The sequence below is a fragment of the Peromyscus leucopus genome, unplaced genomic scaffold, assembly GCF_004664715.2.
Source record: "Peromyscus leucopus breed LL Stock unplaced genomic scaffold, UCI_PerLeu_2.1 scaffold_1118, whole genome shotgun sequence".
Taxonomy (NCBI): Eukaryota; Metazoa; Chordata; class Mammalia; order Rodentia; family Cricetidae; genus Peromyscus; species Peromyscus leucopus.
This window is the reverse complement of record NW_023504246.1, coordinates 1-17522: the sequence shown is the minus strand read 5'-3', so window position 1 is coordinate 17522 and position 17522 is coordinate 1. Positions and strand designations below refer to the sequence as shown.

Below are 17522 nucleotides of genomic sequence, written 5' to 3'. Positions count from 1 at the left end.
TTTAAGTATATCATTTAATGTGTGATTATATCTTTCTATAACTGCTTGTCCTGTAGGCTTGTGCCACCACCGCCCCTCTCTCTTATTTTTTATGTCTCACTTCTCTGTTTCCACTGGCATCTCTTCTTGCCTCTCTTCCTCTTCTTCCCAGAGTTCCCCTCTCTCTCCTGAAGTCCCACCTTTTCTCCTGCCTACCTTTGGCATTCAGCTTTTATTAAACCAATCAGCAGGCACTTTAGGCAGAAACACATATATTTACAGCTTACAGATTTCCCCATAACAATATCTAGGAACAAACATTGCTTCTAAGAATGTTTACCTACAATCCCTTTTCTGTGGTGATAATGTGTACTCCAATAAAGCTTGTCTGAGGATCAGAGGACAGAGCCAACCACTAGATTAGACAGAGGTCAGGCAGTAGTGGCGCACACCTTTAATCCTAGTACTCGAGAGGCAGGATCTGTCTGGATCTCTGAGTTCAAGGCCACCTGGACTATTGAGATTGACTCAGTCTAGGAGAGAAAACAGAGCCAGGCAGTGTGGCACACACCTTTTATCCCAAGAAGTGATATGGCTGGCTGGGACAGGAACTAAAGGCTCTTTTTGGCTGAGGTCTTTTGGGTGATGGAGTGTACCCCACAGTCCCAGCTACTCCTAAGTCTGAGGCAGGGGAAAGAAAATCATTTGAGCCTAGGAATTTCTGCAAAGTGGGGAAGGTGCATATCCAAGTTCCTGCTGACAGAAGGAACACAGATGCTACCACTCTATTAGCAGTCAGAGGATTCCTTGCAGGAAATATGAGCCTCACATATGTAAAACCTTCAACCTGGTGCATCTCCAAAGGAACCGAAAGCTGGTGTTCTCACATGGCCTAGAGAATTGACCTGCCTTCTCTGGATTCTCCCCTGGCCCAGTGTAAACTGTTTTTTACTGGGATACACAATGGATCCACCTAATTACCTGGTTTCAAGCTGGGTTTGCTTCCAAAGCTGAGTAGGCGGCCACTGGCACCATAAAACCCTACAGGAAAGGACAGCTTGCAAATATGGGCCCAAAGGCAGGACCGACAGCAGCATGCCTGGACAAACAATGACACCACGTCAGTAATTCCAAATTTTATTTTCTTAAACTGATATGACACAGTGAAACGCAAAAGAGGTGGACTCACACAAAATTCATCTTAAAACTGACAGGCTGAGCCCTGCTTTGGAGAGCAGGTTTGGCTCGTGCCACACACACAGCCAGCCACAGCATACATAGCCACCCAGCAGCCATTAGGAACCAGGTGGTAGGTAAGGAGCCCTGCGCCAGCCTCCCTGGTGGCTCTGGATTCCAGTTGGCCACAAAGCAATAAATACAACATGTTACATGCAAGGGAGGTCGTGGGGTGACTAGAGAGGCTAGTCTTAGAGATCTGCTTTTCTGTATGTCCAAGCACAGTGGCAATATTTCAAGTATTGAAAAAAAAAAACAAAAAAAAAAAAACAAAAAAAAACCAACAAAAAAAAAACAAAAACAAAAACAAAAAAAACACTAAAAAAAGTGGTATGTGTGTGTGTGTGTGTGTGTTGTGTGTGTGTGTGTTGTGTGTGTGTGTGTAGTCTATAACTCTGAATATTGTTGGGGACAGCAACCCAGGCTGCCTTGTGGACACCCAGATACTTTCAAGTATGCATGGACAGAGCAGTGACAAGGACCAGCAGACTGGGAAGGCTGGGAAGGTATTGGCTTGTGTCCACCCTGGAGCCTGGAAGACAAGCCTCAGCACAGATCCTGAAGGCCATCAAGCACAGGAGCCAGACTGACAGGAAAGCTCCAAGGGAGACATTTTTGCATATGTCATTTTTCACCCACACCTGCCCGCTGCGTGGAGGACAGCATCTGGGCACTGCCCTTTCTGCATAGAACAGGGCAGTTGATAGAAACAGCCAGCCACACACTCACACATGCACACACCACTACAGCAGGCAGCCTCACCTCACCCTTAGCCACAACAAGGGTACCATCTCCTCCATCGGAAACATTCAGAGCAATGCTCTGCCTTCCCCACCCACCCTTCCATTCTTAAACATCTTAACTTTCCTTTTTAAGAAAAACTGAGTTTGGAGGGTGAGGTAATACATTTTAGGAGTAAAGTGTGGAAGTTCTGAGTTTAAAAAGCATGGTGCTTCACAATGACTGTCCCTAATGAACATTTAAACAGGAGGACTGTTTCTCCCCTAGGAGGCAAGCCTGTGTTTCCTCCAAAGACCAGACACAGGTGGAGGTGCACACTGGGCTATTTATACACGTAGACATGGTCTGCATCTGTACAGCATCTTGGAGAGCAAGAGCCAGGAACGGGAGGCGGGTTCCCAGCAGTCTGAGGGGCTGGCTGAGGTTCTCCAGTCTCTGTCTGCATAAAGTGCTCCGGTGACTTACAAAGCTGGGTGGGTAGCCTCAGAGGGAGAGGTTCCTAGAGATATCAGGAGGTCAAAAGGCCACAACCTTTTTTCCTGGACAAAGGGCAAGTGAGCTGTGAGAAAAAGCTCGCTTTGGCTTCGAGTCAGCAACAGTCTCAGGGCCTTGCCTGTCCATGGGGCTGCTGTGGGCTCTGCAGGTGGCAGGTGCCCACGCTCACCAGCCTACCACCTCTCAGCGCCACACCTGCCTGCCAAGGGAGCCAGCTGGGAAGGATATGCTCAGAAACTCCTGTCCCAGTGGGCAAGGGAGCTGTCCCTGGCACTTTGACGTCCATCTACCAGCAGAGACTGGCAGCCTAGGAAGCAAGAGTTGCATCAGCCTATACAGGTCCACCATGTAGCATTCCTGCTGGACGTGGCTGGCAGCAGTCTCAGCACCATCAGATCAGTGTCAGGAAGGACAGTCTGCCAGGTTTCAGACCCTACCCTGCAGGGTGGCAGAGGGGACTGGACTCCAAGGGCACAGCAGACTGGTAGCAAGCAGTCAGGCACAGATGCCACTCAGCAGGGCGAGAGTCTCCGCTCAATGCACAGCTTGCCTGGGAAGAGGGAGCATGAGGTGGAGGTCACACTACCCCACTCAGGCTGCCAGGGAAAGACACTCACACTTGGCAATGTTCTCAATGTCGCCTGGTCCGTGAGTGTGTGCTGTAGCACCCTCCAGCAGTAGCAAGGCTTTGTGATAGCGTGGTACACAGCCCTCTCGGTGCTGGAACATCTCATCCAGGGCAGCAGTTGCACCTGTAGACAAAGGCAGAGCTGAGCAGGGCCAGAGCAAGGCAGGAGTGGCCTGAATGCTCAGCACACTGCATACTGTGATTGACTCAAGTTCATCTGTAGTGAGCATGAAAGAATGGCTAATTATTAGCCAGGTTGGTGGTGGTGGTGGTGGTGTTGGTTGGTGTGTGGTGGTGTGGTACATGCCTTTAATCCTAGCACTTGAGGCAGAGTCAAGCGATCTCTGAGTTTGAGCCAGCTGGCAAGTTCAAGGGCAGTCAGGGCTACACACAGAAACCCTGTCTAGAAAAAAAAAAAAAAGAATGGCTAATGTCCTGGGGATGGCTAAAGAATTAAGGAATTAGCTACAGATACTCATAGAGCAGGTGACCTGCCTGCATGGTGGCCACTGTGCTATCTGCTTGGCTGGATACAACAACCAAACCCGACGCCAGCACCATCAGTGGCCCCAGGGCAGTGTGCAGGGCACCCATCGTGTGTCCCACCTGAGAAGGGAGCACAGTTTGGCAGATGTGTTCCTCGTAGGTGAGGAACAGAATAATCTCAAAGCAGAAGCCCTGCCTGGGGCTGTGATCTACACGTTTATGGAGGAGACTGAATCTCAGGGAAGATGGCTAGGACACTCCCTGAACTGATAAGCCACACAGTGGACAGGGCACTGTGCTAGTTCATGGGAAGCCCCAGCTCCTGCTGGGTAGAGCATCACCTAACATCAGAGACCTCTAGCACCTGCCAGTACCTAGGAACAATATCCAAGCCCCACCAGACAAATCACAAGACTGCCCCATACCATCTGCACGGCGTGGCTAAGGATAAGCCGCTCAGCGGTGACACCATGGATCCCATCCAGCAGCCGTTGTTTGTCCAAAAAGAAGCGCTGAAGCCGTAAATTCAGGCCCGACAGGACACCACGCTGGCCTTATACAGCTCATTTAGTCTGCGTACCACTAGGGTAGAAGAGTCAGTCATTTCAGGCCCACAGGAGTATAGGACCCCATCGAGGGCTGGAAAGCATGTGAGTAAAGGGGCACGGTCCACCTGCACAGCAGCCACAGGACCCAGCTGGCCCCAGCCCAATGTAGCAAGATCAACATCGGTCCAAGTAGCTCTGTCCTGGGTAAACCAGGAGGCCAGGCCCTGTGTACCCATTCTGCAACTGCCCTCTGGTGTGGCCTACGCCTACCCATGTGGCCTTATCTGCCCTCTCTCTCAGGGTGGCTTGCTCACTCTTACCCCAGCACCACATCCTCACCCTGCTTCACAGTGGATGAAAGGCAGAGCTTGCCAGCTCGGATCTGGCCAATGGCAGTCTGTAGGCCCGAGGATAGAAGCTCGGCCACCTTCAAGTATAGTACCAGCTGTTCTGCAAAGCTAGAGGGCGACAAACGGGTCAGAGCCAGTCAGCAATGCCCAGGAGCTGCCTTCTCAGTCCCAGGCAATACTTACCCCCAGTCGCGCTCAACTGGCTGATCTGGTCAGCCACCACACTTTCCTGAAGCTGGTATTCAGGGCCCCGGCCGCCTCACTGGCACTACCCTTCAGGGCTGCAATCTCCAGAATTTGCTGTGCAAATGCAAGTGTGAAGCGCAGATTGTGTAGGGTCTCCGTGTGCTCTTGCTGAGGAAGCAATAAAGGTCAGAGCCTGGGACACACAAGTGTGTGTAGCAGGGCTGAAAGGTTGATCTGCCAAAGGGGCACCTCCCCCACCTCCTCCCGCAAGTGTTAAGCAGGCAAGTCAGAAGGGAGCACCCACTTGTCACCTCCCCACAAGCCTCACCTCCATGAGGGTCTCTTCTGGGAGGTCAGGAGCCTCGAATGTCACAGCCCCCTCCAAGTTGGCAGCAAGGGGGTCAGCAAGGCTACAGCAGTGGCCTGGGGCAGAAAGCTCAGGGGCCTCACCACAGGCCCCAGGTACTAAGTGGCGGGCAGAGGAAGAGCCGGCAGAGCCCAGGGAGCTGGAAGAGCCCACTGTAGGTAGATGGCTGGTAAGGGACAGGCAGCTTGCCTGCTTTTCACCCTGCAATCTCTGGCCCTCTGAACTCCATCTCTAGAGTTCAGATGTGCCTCAGTTTACATTCTTCCTTATCCTGATGTTTCAATAGGGAACACGAGAAGTCAAAGGTGCCAGCACCCCTAGGGCTCCATCTTGGAGTACCCTAGCTCCTAATACTTAAACCCACATCTGCCCAGAGAAGGCAGGGAAGCCACGTGCAAAACTGGGTGGTATAGGTAAGGCAAGGCAACCATTGCCATCATTGTGAAATTCTGGATCTATTCTGGAACCAGGACTCCCAGACAACAAAGACTGGCCCCTTTCAGGGAAGATGGACACAGAGACCAGCATCTTGGGCACCACCCCTGTTCCATGTACATGCTGGGAATGCCACAGACTTTATAAAAATGGATCTTCAGGACTATGCTACACAACAGGGATTTTGCATTCAAGAATCCCCATCCCAAGATGCTGCTCTTACTTGGCATAGCCCTCACCTGAGAACATTCTGGTGCGGGTGCCCTGGGGTGGTGTGGTACCACTGGGTGGGGAGCCCACGGTGAACACCACAGGTGCTGGGCTGCTGGCCCCTCCAGCACGGGCTCCTGGATGCAGGATCCCTCCAAAACCAGCAGAGGGAGCTAAAGAACAAGGCAGGCTCAGGGACCAGGCTGGGGCCAGACTCCCCAGGACACCCCCCAGGCCCTCACATACCAATCTCCATAGGCTTCTCCTGCAAGCTGTCAGTGCTGCCTGAGTCAGAGGCCTGCGTCCAAATGCAGCCTTGAGCAGCAGATCCGTAAGACGGCTGGTGCTGAAGGACCTGAGGCGGCAGGAACGGGGAGGCAGTGTGTGTGGGGAGGGCTCTGGCTCAGCAGCTGGGGCCCCATTTCTGCACACAGCCACACCTCAGGCTAGTCCTGAGGGGCTGTAGTTCTCTAACTCACTTCCTTTTTCAAACACGGAAAACAGGCTGGGCTGCAAGGGCCACCACCAATTCCCAACACCTGCCTCACTGGCAGCCAGTGCGCGGCGCGCGTGGTGACTTTGGTCAGGAATGATAGGGAGGCACAGCCCTCCAACCCACTTACCGGCCAAAGGGGCCCCTGGTGTCTTCAGCAGGCCGCAGGCCAGAGCCCAGCTGCTGGCCCTGAAAAGGACCCGCCTCTAGAGGTCAGCAGTGTGCGGTTCCGAGGGGGTGTCATTACTACACCCTGCCGAGCCAACAGGGTCAGCAAATTCTGAGAGCTAGGAGCTTTCGGGAAGTCAAATGAGGACCCCGCCTAGGAGGGAAGGACAGCACTGAGAAGGTCCACCTCAGAACCCACAGCCCAGGATGGAGCCCCTGAGGACATCTGTCCCTCTAGATCAGGCACTGAGGACGTATGTACAGGCTCTTACAACATGAGGTGGCAGCTGCTGTGTGGGGCCCCTTTTCCAAAAGGCTAACACGAGAGAACACACACATGTCTCTAAGTCACACACTGGACTTGTGACATTTTTTGAAATGGAGTCTTACCAAAACAGCCTTCAACATTCAGACCCTCCCAAAAGCTGGGCTTATAGGTACGTGCCATCATGTCTAGTCTGAGATTTCTTCCCTATACTCAAACTAAGCCTATTCATCCTAGGAAAAACTTGTGGTGCCACACTACCACAGGGAAGCAGCCATGGCCTAGAAGAGACATGGGGCGGGCTTTCTTCCAATGAACTGCCCGGCCATCAGGGAAGCTGGCAGTCCCCATTCTGTGAGGCCTTACGAAGTAAAGGTGAGAACCATCTCCGAGAATCACCTTCCCGAAACCCCTGCCTGCTGGCACCTCCAGGGAAGCAGCTTGAGGGTGAAGCCCAACAGGCGGCCAAGACACAGACCAGGTCCTTTCCTACCCCATCTCCTTCACCAGAGCTCAGGCCCTCCTTGAAGTCAGCCCAGACATTACCTTGGTGGGGGAGGCTAGGATGGGGGGTAGGGGACTCCGCTGTAGGAAGTCAGGCAGCTTAGGTGAGCCCGCAGTGGCCGGCAAGACCTGTAGCCCGGCATGGCTGGGGTGCGCTGGCCTGGGGTGGGCTGAAGGTGGCTCCCAGCGGGTCTGTTGGGGCTTGGGCAGCTTGGGGCGCACAACATGAAGTCAGACAGGTTGGGGCGCTGTGCAGCGGCAGCCCAGCCCAGTGGTCCGTGGAGAGTGCTCAGGCACAGAGGAGCCTGGGACAGGGACAGAGACAGGGTCCTGAGCTGGGCACACTGGAAAGTACAAGCAAGCACTGCCCCGCTCTAGGTCTCTGTGGCAATCATTCTGGACACCTCACTCGAGAACACAAGAACTCTTACAGCGACCTTGGGAAGCCTCCATGGAGCAGAGGCACAGAGGGCCTAGCAATCTGTCCAAAGCCACAACAGTTTGTGGAGTACATACATGGAACTGAGCGGCAGGGGGCATCCTCTGTGATCCAAAGGTTGATGCCAGACTATTTCACAGTACTTCTACTTTTCTCCTAAGAGCAGGAGCCTCAACAACAGGAAGAGACCCAGCTATCCTTCAGGTCTGCTCTACAGACGCTCAGGCCAGGGCTGTGCCCACACCTACCTGGTCGTGGTGATCTGCCAGCTCGCATATCAGCTCCTTGTGGGGAGGCACTCTGTTCCAGCCGGGCCGCTCAGGGATGGTTCCCACTGAAAAGGTGGCTAGATCAGACCACAGCAAATAGAGGGTCACTACACCCACCCACCCCCTCAGATGAGAAAGGAATGCCACTGGTTCTCATCCCCACATAGACTTACCTTGGGGAGAGGGGTATAAGGACGGCCACCTCTAATGACAGCTTCCTGGCCAACATGGCTCCATCAGTGTGGAGGGGGAGATGGGCTGGCCGAGCAAAGCCCAGGGGCTGGTGCTACCTGACCGTCTGATGGCAGAGGACCTGCACATAGTCAGGGCACATGAGGTTCGTCACATCACTGAGGGCCCCTTGATGTTACTCAGCGTTTCCTTGGCTGTTCTGGCTTACAGGCACTGTAACTGCTAACCCAAATCGCCTTCTATAGCTTCTGTGAAAACACTCATCCAACCCCCAAATTTACTTTAGTCTACCAAACACATCTTGCCAACAAGATGGGTTTTATGAGCCCAGGAGCCCTAGCAGTTATAGAGTTCTACAATTCCATGACTGTCACAGGACAGCTGCGGCAAGGCTTAATGAAGCCGGGGCACTGACCGGGCCGCCTGGTGCTGAGTGGGCGACTGCAGATTCTGCTCGATGCGCTGGTAGTTATGCACCTGAGTGGGGACAGGAATGGGACCGAGGCACCGCACCTGTTGCTGGAGAAGGGCCAGGCCGGCTGTGGAGAGAGGGTAGCCACTGTAGACAGCACTGGGAGAGTCTCAGGCCCAGACACATTTGGGGAGAGAGGTCTCAGCTTTGCCGCCAGGCCTGAAGAGCTGGCTTCACACCGAACCCCCTGCACACTGTGTCTGTGTGACCCCCAAAGGTGTTCCAACAGCCTAATCTAGACAAGACCCTGAAGGCAGTATCCTCAGTTGTCCCTTCATTAGTCCAGCCACACATCACAACAGCCCTTCAGTGGGACATTCATATTGCCATGTCTGGCCAAGTCTGATCGAATACAGGACCTTTAGACACAATAGATCTTGCCAAGAAAGGTGGCCATGATGCTGAGGGTCCCTGGTGACCATCTATGCTTACCCCGAGGGACTAGGAGAACTGCTGCAGGTTGGAGAGGAGACGGGGTGCGACCATGGCTCTCTAGGCCAGCAGAGGCCACCAGCGAGCTCCTGGTGGCAGAAGGACAGACACCTTTAGACAGATGCATCCAGACCCTAAACTCCTCACCAGGCTTCCCTAAGCAGCCTTAGTCCTTCCAAATGGCCTATTCCAGGCCAAGACCCAAAGGCCCGATTTATCTCTGAGCAGACATCAAAAGAGACTTACTCACCCACTACACAGCAGACTGTCAGGTGGGGGCTTGCAATGGCTGCCTCAGCTACTAGGTCACCTGTGGAAGAAGAAATCATCTGACCAAGGTGCCCCCTGCCTTCCTTGGCTCACCTAACCCTCTCTCTGTCTCTCTGTGCTCTGTCAATGTCCCTGTTCTCCCCAGAGTGAAGTCTCGGCAGCGCAGTTAATTGCTAATACAGTGGCTTTGTGGGTCCAGTGCAAAGCAGTCCACTCCAGGACAAAAGTGGACACTGGGGTGGCAGCCTTCTGCACCTCCTATGTGTTATACAGACACTACATGGACCACCCACGTCCCTTGTTTTATACTCTGGAACCTGGCACAAGGCTCTCCAGATACACCTGTGGTGATGACATCCTCCCCAGAAAGTTCAGGGCTCTAGAAACCCATTCCAATGGCCCACAGGAAGTCAGGTCTGAACCCATGGCCACATGCATGTGGAAGTACCTAGTTGTCTGATACACCCTTATACTCCCCCAACGAATACTGTATGGGAGTTTGCCTGCCTGTGTAGTGGACCTGACTGGAAACTGGGCTGGGACCATGACAAAGTCGTCTGTGTCACAGGAGTCTTTGCTGCTTTCCACCAGAGTCCCGGAACCCTGCAGAAAGCCAGCAGCATCGGCTGGGGAGGTAAGGGTCTTCTGTAGCTGCGGCATCTCCCCCAAGGACTGCAAAACAGAGCAGGGTTTATGAACCACAGGCAATCAACCTCCCAAGAACAGTGCAGGCCACAGTGGTTCTCCAGCCCACAGTGCTAAGCAAAGGGGCTGGGCTTAGACAATTCTCTGCAGCAGAACAGATATTTCTCTTTTCTTTTTAAAGATTGTTTATTTATTACATATACAGTGTTCTGCCTGCATGTATGCTTGCAAGCCAGAAGAGGGCACATCTCTATTATGGACGGTTGTGAGCCACCATCTGGTTGCTGGGAATTGAATTGGGGATCTCTGGAAGAGCAACCAGTGCTCTTAACCTCTGAGCCATCTCTCTAAAACATTAAAGGCAAGTCCCTCTTTAGGGTTAGTGCCAGGAGTTTATACACACACTGGCTTGGGAGCCTGCAGCTCTTAGCATTCATGAAGAATCCACCTCTGTCTGGAACAGTGTTCACCTTTCATCCTTCTTCACCCCACCTCTCCACTTCTATCTAGTAACCAGGGCACATAGAGTAGTGTCCCTGTGAGGAAGCTGCCACTGCAGACCACACCAAGCGGGCACCATGTCGACACACCTCCAGACTCCAGAGCAGGTGGCAATGCTTGGCACAGGCTTACTTTTCACGGAATGAGCGCCACCCAGAAGGAGCCCTCACCACCAGACACAGACCGGCAGAACATGCTCCCAACTATGGGCCAAACCCAAACACTAGCTTATTACTGCTCAACCAAACACTAAGGAACATTCAGATAGGGCTCAAGCCCATACAGGCATGACCAACAGACCTGGCAACTGTCACTGGGCACCAAGTGAGAGTGTGGATCCCTTCCCTAGTCAAGCAGGATCACAGGCTACACAGACCATGCCTAAAGCATGTAAGGACCAGAGGCAGCTTCACCTATTTATGCACACCCATCACTATGCATTCCATGGCCCAAGAGAAACCCAGGAAGCCAACTCACCGGCGGGGAGGCCAGGTGTGATGCAGAGCTACTGCTAGAGCTGCTGCAGACCCTGAGCTTGGATACGAGGGCACAGGCAACAGGTGGGGCTGCAAGAGGAAACGTGGGTCAGTAATGCACGCTGCTGGACCCACTGCAGCTCTGGGGACATGGCTGCCTTTGACTGGCCGAGTACTCCAATTCACACCACAGAGACAAGCAGCCAGCATCAGTGGTACCTCCAGTGCCCCCCACTTTCCCAAAGTGTCTCCCAAAATAGCATGTGGCACCTATAGACATGGGGAACATGTCATAAGCCCTGTCTGTGCCCAGGACCTCCAGAGACTCACACTTCTTGATGGTGGTGCTGGCATCTAAGAAAGGGTGGTGGAAAAATTCATCTGTGGATAAAAAGAGTGAATTATCTTGGTGCCCGTGACCCCGACAGCCTAACCACAGAGCCCTGGGTGTCAAGGCCAGGCCCCAGCTACCTGGGCAGAGTCAGGGCCCCAGAGGGTGGCTCTGAGAACATCTGACCCCCATTTCAGCAGGGTCCATTCTGCTGGCCTTGCTGAGGGTAGGAGGAGCCCAGGGCACTGGCGGCCGACTCTGGAGGCTGACAGCACATGGCAGGCCATGGGTGCCGGGATGCTCACTGAGGCCAGCTAACGTAAGGGTGCCAGGTGGCCTGTGCTCACCAAAGTCCATGCGGTCCTTGTGGTTGCGCTGCAACAACGCCAGGAGCAGCTGCCTCAGGGGAGCTGATGTCTCCCGCGGGATGCTGGGAGGAAGAGAGGATGAGTTTGAGCAAGAGTTGTGGGGTGCCGGGGTGGACCCGCCTGCAGAGGATGGAGGGTTGCTTACGCAGGAACTAGTGTCTTGTTTTTCTCATAAAACAGGCGCAGGTCCTGAGGGCTGCCTGGCCTGTTGGAATAGCAATGAAAAAGTTCAGTCCTGTGGAGTACCTGCTACCTCAGAGTCCTGCCACCTACCACTGCCTCTCAAGTGCTTCGTCCCAGCCATCCCATGAGGCACACAAGGACCAGGGGAAGGCAGGTGGGACAGAGGGAGTCACCAGACCCTACAACTGAGGAAAGGGTGGCCAGGGCTGGGTATATACTCCAACGCTGACCAGGGCATACGGAGCACCTGTTGGGGACACACTTGGGAGGCTCAGGGGCTGACATCCAGATAGGGAGTGGAGTTAGTTCTTAACCGGAACAGTCAATGTTGGCAATTGGAACTATGCTAGGCTATCAACTTGGGGTCACTGCAGGCATCAATACCATGTCTTGTTAAGGCAGACACAGCCCTGGGTTCTCAAATTCCCCTTGATGCAGACTGTGCTTCCAGGTTTGGGCACCTGCAACCTGCACATGGGCTAACAGCTGCTTTAGAAGCAAGCAAGGCCGGGCGGTGGTGGCGCACGCCTTTAATCCCAGCACTCGGGAGGCAGAGCCAGGCGGATCTCTGTGAGTTCAAGGCTAGCCTGGGCTACAAGTGAGTTCCAGGAAAGGTGCAAAGCTACACAGAGAAACCTTGTCTCGAAAAAACCAAAAAAAAAAAAAAGAAGCAAGCAAGGGTGGGTGGAAGGTCATATTGAGACATGACACTGACCTCTGATGGGGTCATCGCAGAGGTGACCTTAATTTACTAAGCAGAGAGGTATGGCCTAAGCCTAGATAAGAGGACTGTTCTGCTAGGCAGGAAGTACCTGTGTGGCAGAGATCAGGGGTGACTGGGCAGGGCCTAAGGGCTACCTGACTCTTAAGGAAATGCAGTATTTTCAGTGACCCTGGAATAGGGTATGGCAAGAGCTTTCACCTAGAGGATGCAGGATAGCCACCAAGCTCATACCTATAACCTCAAATTGATTCCCCATCTGGCAACCCCATACTCTTCCATGCTGGGGACACCACCCAAATGCCGCCCAAACTGACCCCTACCCTCTCGGGCTTTGGGAACTCACTAAGACCTTAGTGTCATGGGGCTCGCTTACCTGAAATGGGGCCTTCCCTGTCAGACACTGGTAGACGATGGTGCCGATGCTCCATAGGTCAGCCTTCCCATCATAGTGCTGGGACATGATGACCTCAGGGGCCTACAGGGTGACAACACAGATCAGCACTACTGTACAGTAGGCAATAACCAGTAACAGGTGCCAGGCACCAGCCAATTGGAGCAGACATCTGCCAGGTATCAAGCAACCAACACACACTATCAGAGCAATAACCAACCAGTTTTGACATGACAAAATGGTACTGCCCTGTCCCGCCCCATAGTCCTGGACCATGAGTGGGCACGTACCATGTACATAGGAGAACCGCAGAGTGTGGCTGCCATCATGTTGCTCTGGAGGTACCGGGCAAATCCAAAGTCAGCTGTAGGAGAAGCACCCAGATTGTCTGAGCTGAAATTGCTCTGGGCAGGGTCCCTGCTGCAGTCTCTCAGGCAGCCACCACCCAACGGGTCTCACCAATCTTGACTCGGATGTTACTAGGGTTTGCTCGGCGACCCCCAGGATTGGACAGCAGAATGTTCTGGGGCTTCAGATCTCGGTGGATGATGCCCTTGCTGTGTAACAGCTGCATGGCGCCTGCAATCTGCTGTAGGAACAGCCTGACAGTGTCTTCACTCAGTGTGCGCATGGCTGTAAGAAAAGGTGGACTCAGAGGACTCGGGACACCATGGTCTTGAGTGTACATGGCTGTGTGGAAAGACAAGCTCAGGGGCTTAGCACCAATGCCACTCCTCAGACCCTCTAGCGCACAGGGCCAGTACATTCTGCTAGCCACTGGGCACAAGGCCAACTTGTCTTGCAACCTCCAGAAGCTGATCCTTTCTTATTCCAACCACAAAGTCCACCTGCACCTCATCCCGTGCATCCTTATAGGACTCCCTCCACCTCAAGCCTAATTGCTAGCTCTTGGTGCTTCTGATAGCACTCTACTTGTCTTGGTTTCCACTTCTCCATTGACACCTCCTTGAATCTTCTACATCCCTGTGCTAGGCAAACAATCACCAGGCTTTGTCCCTAGTTCTGGGACAGGTCTTTTGCCTCCTAGTCCACAGTGGCCTCCAAAAGGTAAGCATAAGTGAGAGTGGAGACAGGGACTAGAGAGATGGCTCAGCAGTTAAGAGCACTTGCTGTTCTTGCAGAAGACCTGGGTTTGGTTCCCATCACCCACACGGTTTCTCACAACCATCTATAACTCCAATACCAGGGGTTCTGGAACCCTCTGTCAGGTGCCAGGCACAAATGTGGCCCACATACATACATACATACATACATACATACATACACATAAAAACAAAAGTTTTTTGTTTGTCTGGGCAGTGATGGTGCCTGTGTGCCTTTAATCCAGCACTTGGGAGGCAGAGGCAGGCAGATCTCTGGGAGCTGGAGACCAGCCTGTCTACAGAGAGAGCTCCAGGACAGTCAAGGCTACACAGCTAAACCTTGTCTCATAAACAAACAAACAAATGAAAACAGTGAGTAGCTCTACACTCAGGCTAGACGGGCACAGGCTTCACCAACAGTATTTCAGTGTAGAAATGTCTGATAACCAGCTAACTCCCTCCCAGGTAGGAGCCATAGCAAATGGCACCTCACTGGTGACCAGGTCTGAAAAGTGAGAGTGCAAGGACCACCCACCCAGAGCTTGGCAGGCAGACACCAAAACACATACACCTTAGATATATACATTTGGCAATACCAACAGAACAAACATTCACTTCAGATCCAGTCTGGACCACCCAATCCTTTTTGTTGGGACGCCCACTCACCACAGCCCAGTCACTTGACAGGTGGCTAGTCAGGGAGCCTACACGAGCTCACACACACACATGCTTAGAGGTCTGTGAGACACTCAAAAGTCAGCCCTGGACTGGCCTGCTCACCCTCTCCTCCTCCACAGACAGGTGACATTTGAGTCTGGCCTAGGGCCAACCTAACACCTGTAGAGCCTGGGACGTTGCCAGGAACCACCCAACTACTGAAGGTCATGGGTGCAGCGTGCTGCCCCAGGAGACAAGAGCAAATACTGGGCGGGCAAAGCTTAGCACGGCTCAGCCACGTGAACTTGAGCATGCAGTGAGCGGACAGGCACTGCATCCAAGGCCAGGAGCCTAAAGACAGCATCCCCACATCTACTCCACTGCTGACTCATCCCAGCAGACCACGCAGGCGGCCCTCCTAAACTCAGGGTCTGCTCTGATGGCTCAACAAGAAGCTAGTGTCCCAGTCTGGGGTGGTGTCCAAAGGCTCCAGCAGAGGGAAGACCCAAAGAACAGAGGGCAGCTCAAAATGCCCGCATCCCTCTGGGGAATGCTCAGGAGGTTTGCTAGGCGGTACTTAGGACCCTAGAGTCCCCACTCTGAAAAGAAGACTGAGTAGGGTCACTCCCTTCAGTCTGAGACAGCAGGCATATCTGGGAGGGGCTGCTTTGAGCTATCAGTCCCCACCATTTCCTGTTTTGTGTTTGCCAAGGCGAAGCATTCCGAATTACAATCTTGGTTAGCCACTGTGTCCTTCCAGGCCTTGGGCCAAGGTCCCTGCGTTGTCACCACTTGCCTCTCTCAGACCCTCAGAGCTCCGTGGAAGAGGTGTCAATGCCCTCACTCTGCTCTTCACCATCCACCCACCTGCTGTCTTTCAGTGGGTCCTGAGCTCTCCTGCTGCCCGAAGCTTCCTTGGTCTGCTGGGAGCGCCTCTCTGGTTAGTCTCTACCCACCAGACTCACTCAGAGATCTCTTGGCTCAACTCCACACATACTAAAGCTACCCCCCACCATGAAATCCGCATAACCTCCCTGCCAGTGCTCACACCGACCCACCTATCCTGCTTGTGTCCTCATCACCACCAAAATAGCAGAACCTGACTATTCTGCTTAAGCCACCCACCCAGCATGTGGGAGACACTCCATAAATAGCTGAGGGTGGTGAGGCCTAAGGGCCTGAAAGAGCTGGGCTCCCTTCTATACAGTCCCAAAGCAGGAAGCAAATCAAGCTGGCAGCATCTTAGGCTAGCAGCAGTATCCAGTTGGGGTGTGCCTACTCACTGTGCAGATAGTCAGCCAGGTCTCCACCATTACAATACTGCAAAAGACCAGGGACACACCATCAGAACATGGTCAAAGACCCTCCAGCCTTAACCAGACTCCTTAACCCAGTATCTGTTCTTGGACCTTGTCCAGTATAGGTATCCTAAAATCCCAGCTAGGAATGTCAATAGTGCATGCTTATACCCATCCACCCCTATCCCTCTGCCCATCCTCTGGCCCTGTGCTTGCTCTGGCCCCATGGGAACTCACCTCCATGACCAGGTAGACAGAATTGGCCATTTCCTGTAAGACAGAACAAGCCATTTGAGATGAGAGTGTACCCTGCATATTCTCTCATGAGACATACTTGGAAGAGCCCTTGGCACTTGGGACCACTGGTACCTCAACATGTCATCTACCTACAAGGTTTGAGGCAGATTGAACATGGCCAGGTCTAGGTGTCCTCTGTGGCCAAGATTAGGAGACAGGAAGACAACTGTGGCAAGTGGCTTGGGAGATGAGTACTTGTTTCATGGTCATACCAAATGAGGCCTCAGTGTCTCAGACCCTACCCAGGTCTGAGGGTCTCTATAAGGTTCAGGGTAGGAAAAGGTTGACTTGCACATGGACCACTACCTATGAAGGTGGCTCCTGTTCAAAGGGAGCTGACCTTGACTCTTAGGCCCAAGAACTGCTCAGCTCCCAGTTCTGGAGTCCACAATGCCAACAGATTATAGGCTGGTACTGTCGGGCTGAGTCAGCAACAAGGAGGCCTGCAGCTGTTCTGATCCTGCCTTGTGGGGCTTTAGAGGCTAACAGACTCTCCGCAGGAGGGACGCGTCGTGGTCCCCTCCCCCACTGACCTCTCTCAAGCTCAGACAGACCCTCACCTGGGTACCAGTATGCTTCCTTGTCTAATCAAGTCTCAGAGGATAACTCAGCTTGGTGTGAACAGGGACTACCCATCTGATAGGGCCAGGCCCCAAACTGGTGCCTCCCATGGCGAATCACTCCTCAAAGCTGTAACCATCACCGTTTTCACCTGTTTCATTAACAAAGAAACTTGGGACCTGGGGGATCAAGCCAGCCAGGCTGGGTCTAAGCAACCTGCAATTCTTTCTCAGGCAGCATGATCCATGCAATATAGCTGCCAGATGGGTGGAACAGGCCTTAGGAACCACAGGAAAAGGGCCCACGGCAAGAAACAAAGGCCCCACCCCATTCCCACAGCATTCAAGGACGATGCACTCCCTGATCCTCAGGAACTCAGCTGCAGATAGAGAGATATATAGGAGGTTCCTCAAATCTCTTCCAGGGCCTAGACCAAGAGGGGACTGCAGAAAGAACCCTTCTGATAGCCTGTGAGGGCTAGATGGGACAGACACCCTAGGCCCCAGATGACCCCACCACAGCAACCAATGGCCACCTGCCCCACAAGTCAGCTACCCCAAACATGTACTGAGACTCTAAGGACTCCCACCTCCTACCCAGTCTCCCAGTCCCTATGACTAATGCTTACACATGAACACCCGACAAGTGACAAACACAAAACATCTGGACACCTGGGATGTGCAAAGAGCCCACCCATGTGCCCCAGAACTGCACCAGAGAGGTTGGGGAGCTAAGAAGTGTGTTCAGGCAGCCCGGCTGTCCCATTCCAGCTGTGTTCCCAAGATTACAAACTGGGTATAGGCCAGGTGGAGGCTATTTAAA

The 17522-nt window shown here is 53.2% G+C and overlaps 1 pseudogene; it reads right to left on the bottom strand.

Annotated features, from left to right (window-relative positions):
• Positions 1 to 2261: 2261 nt before the first annotated feature.
• On the bottom strand, positions 2262 to 16198 carry LOC119087073 (annotated as a pseudogene).
• Positions 16199 to 17522: the final 1324 nt, after the last annotated feature.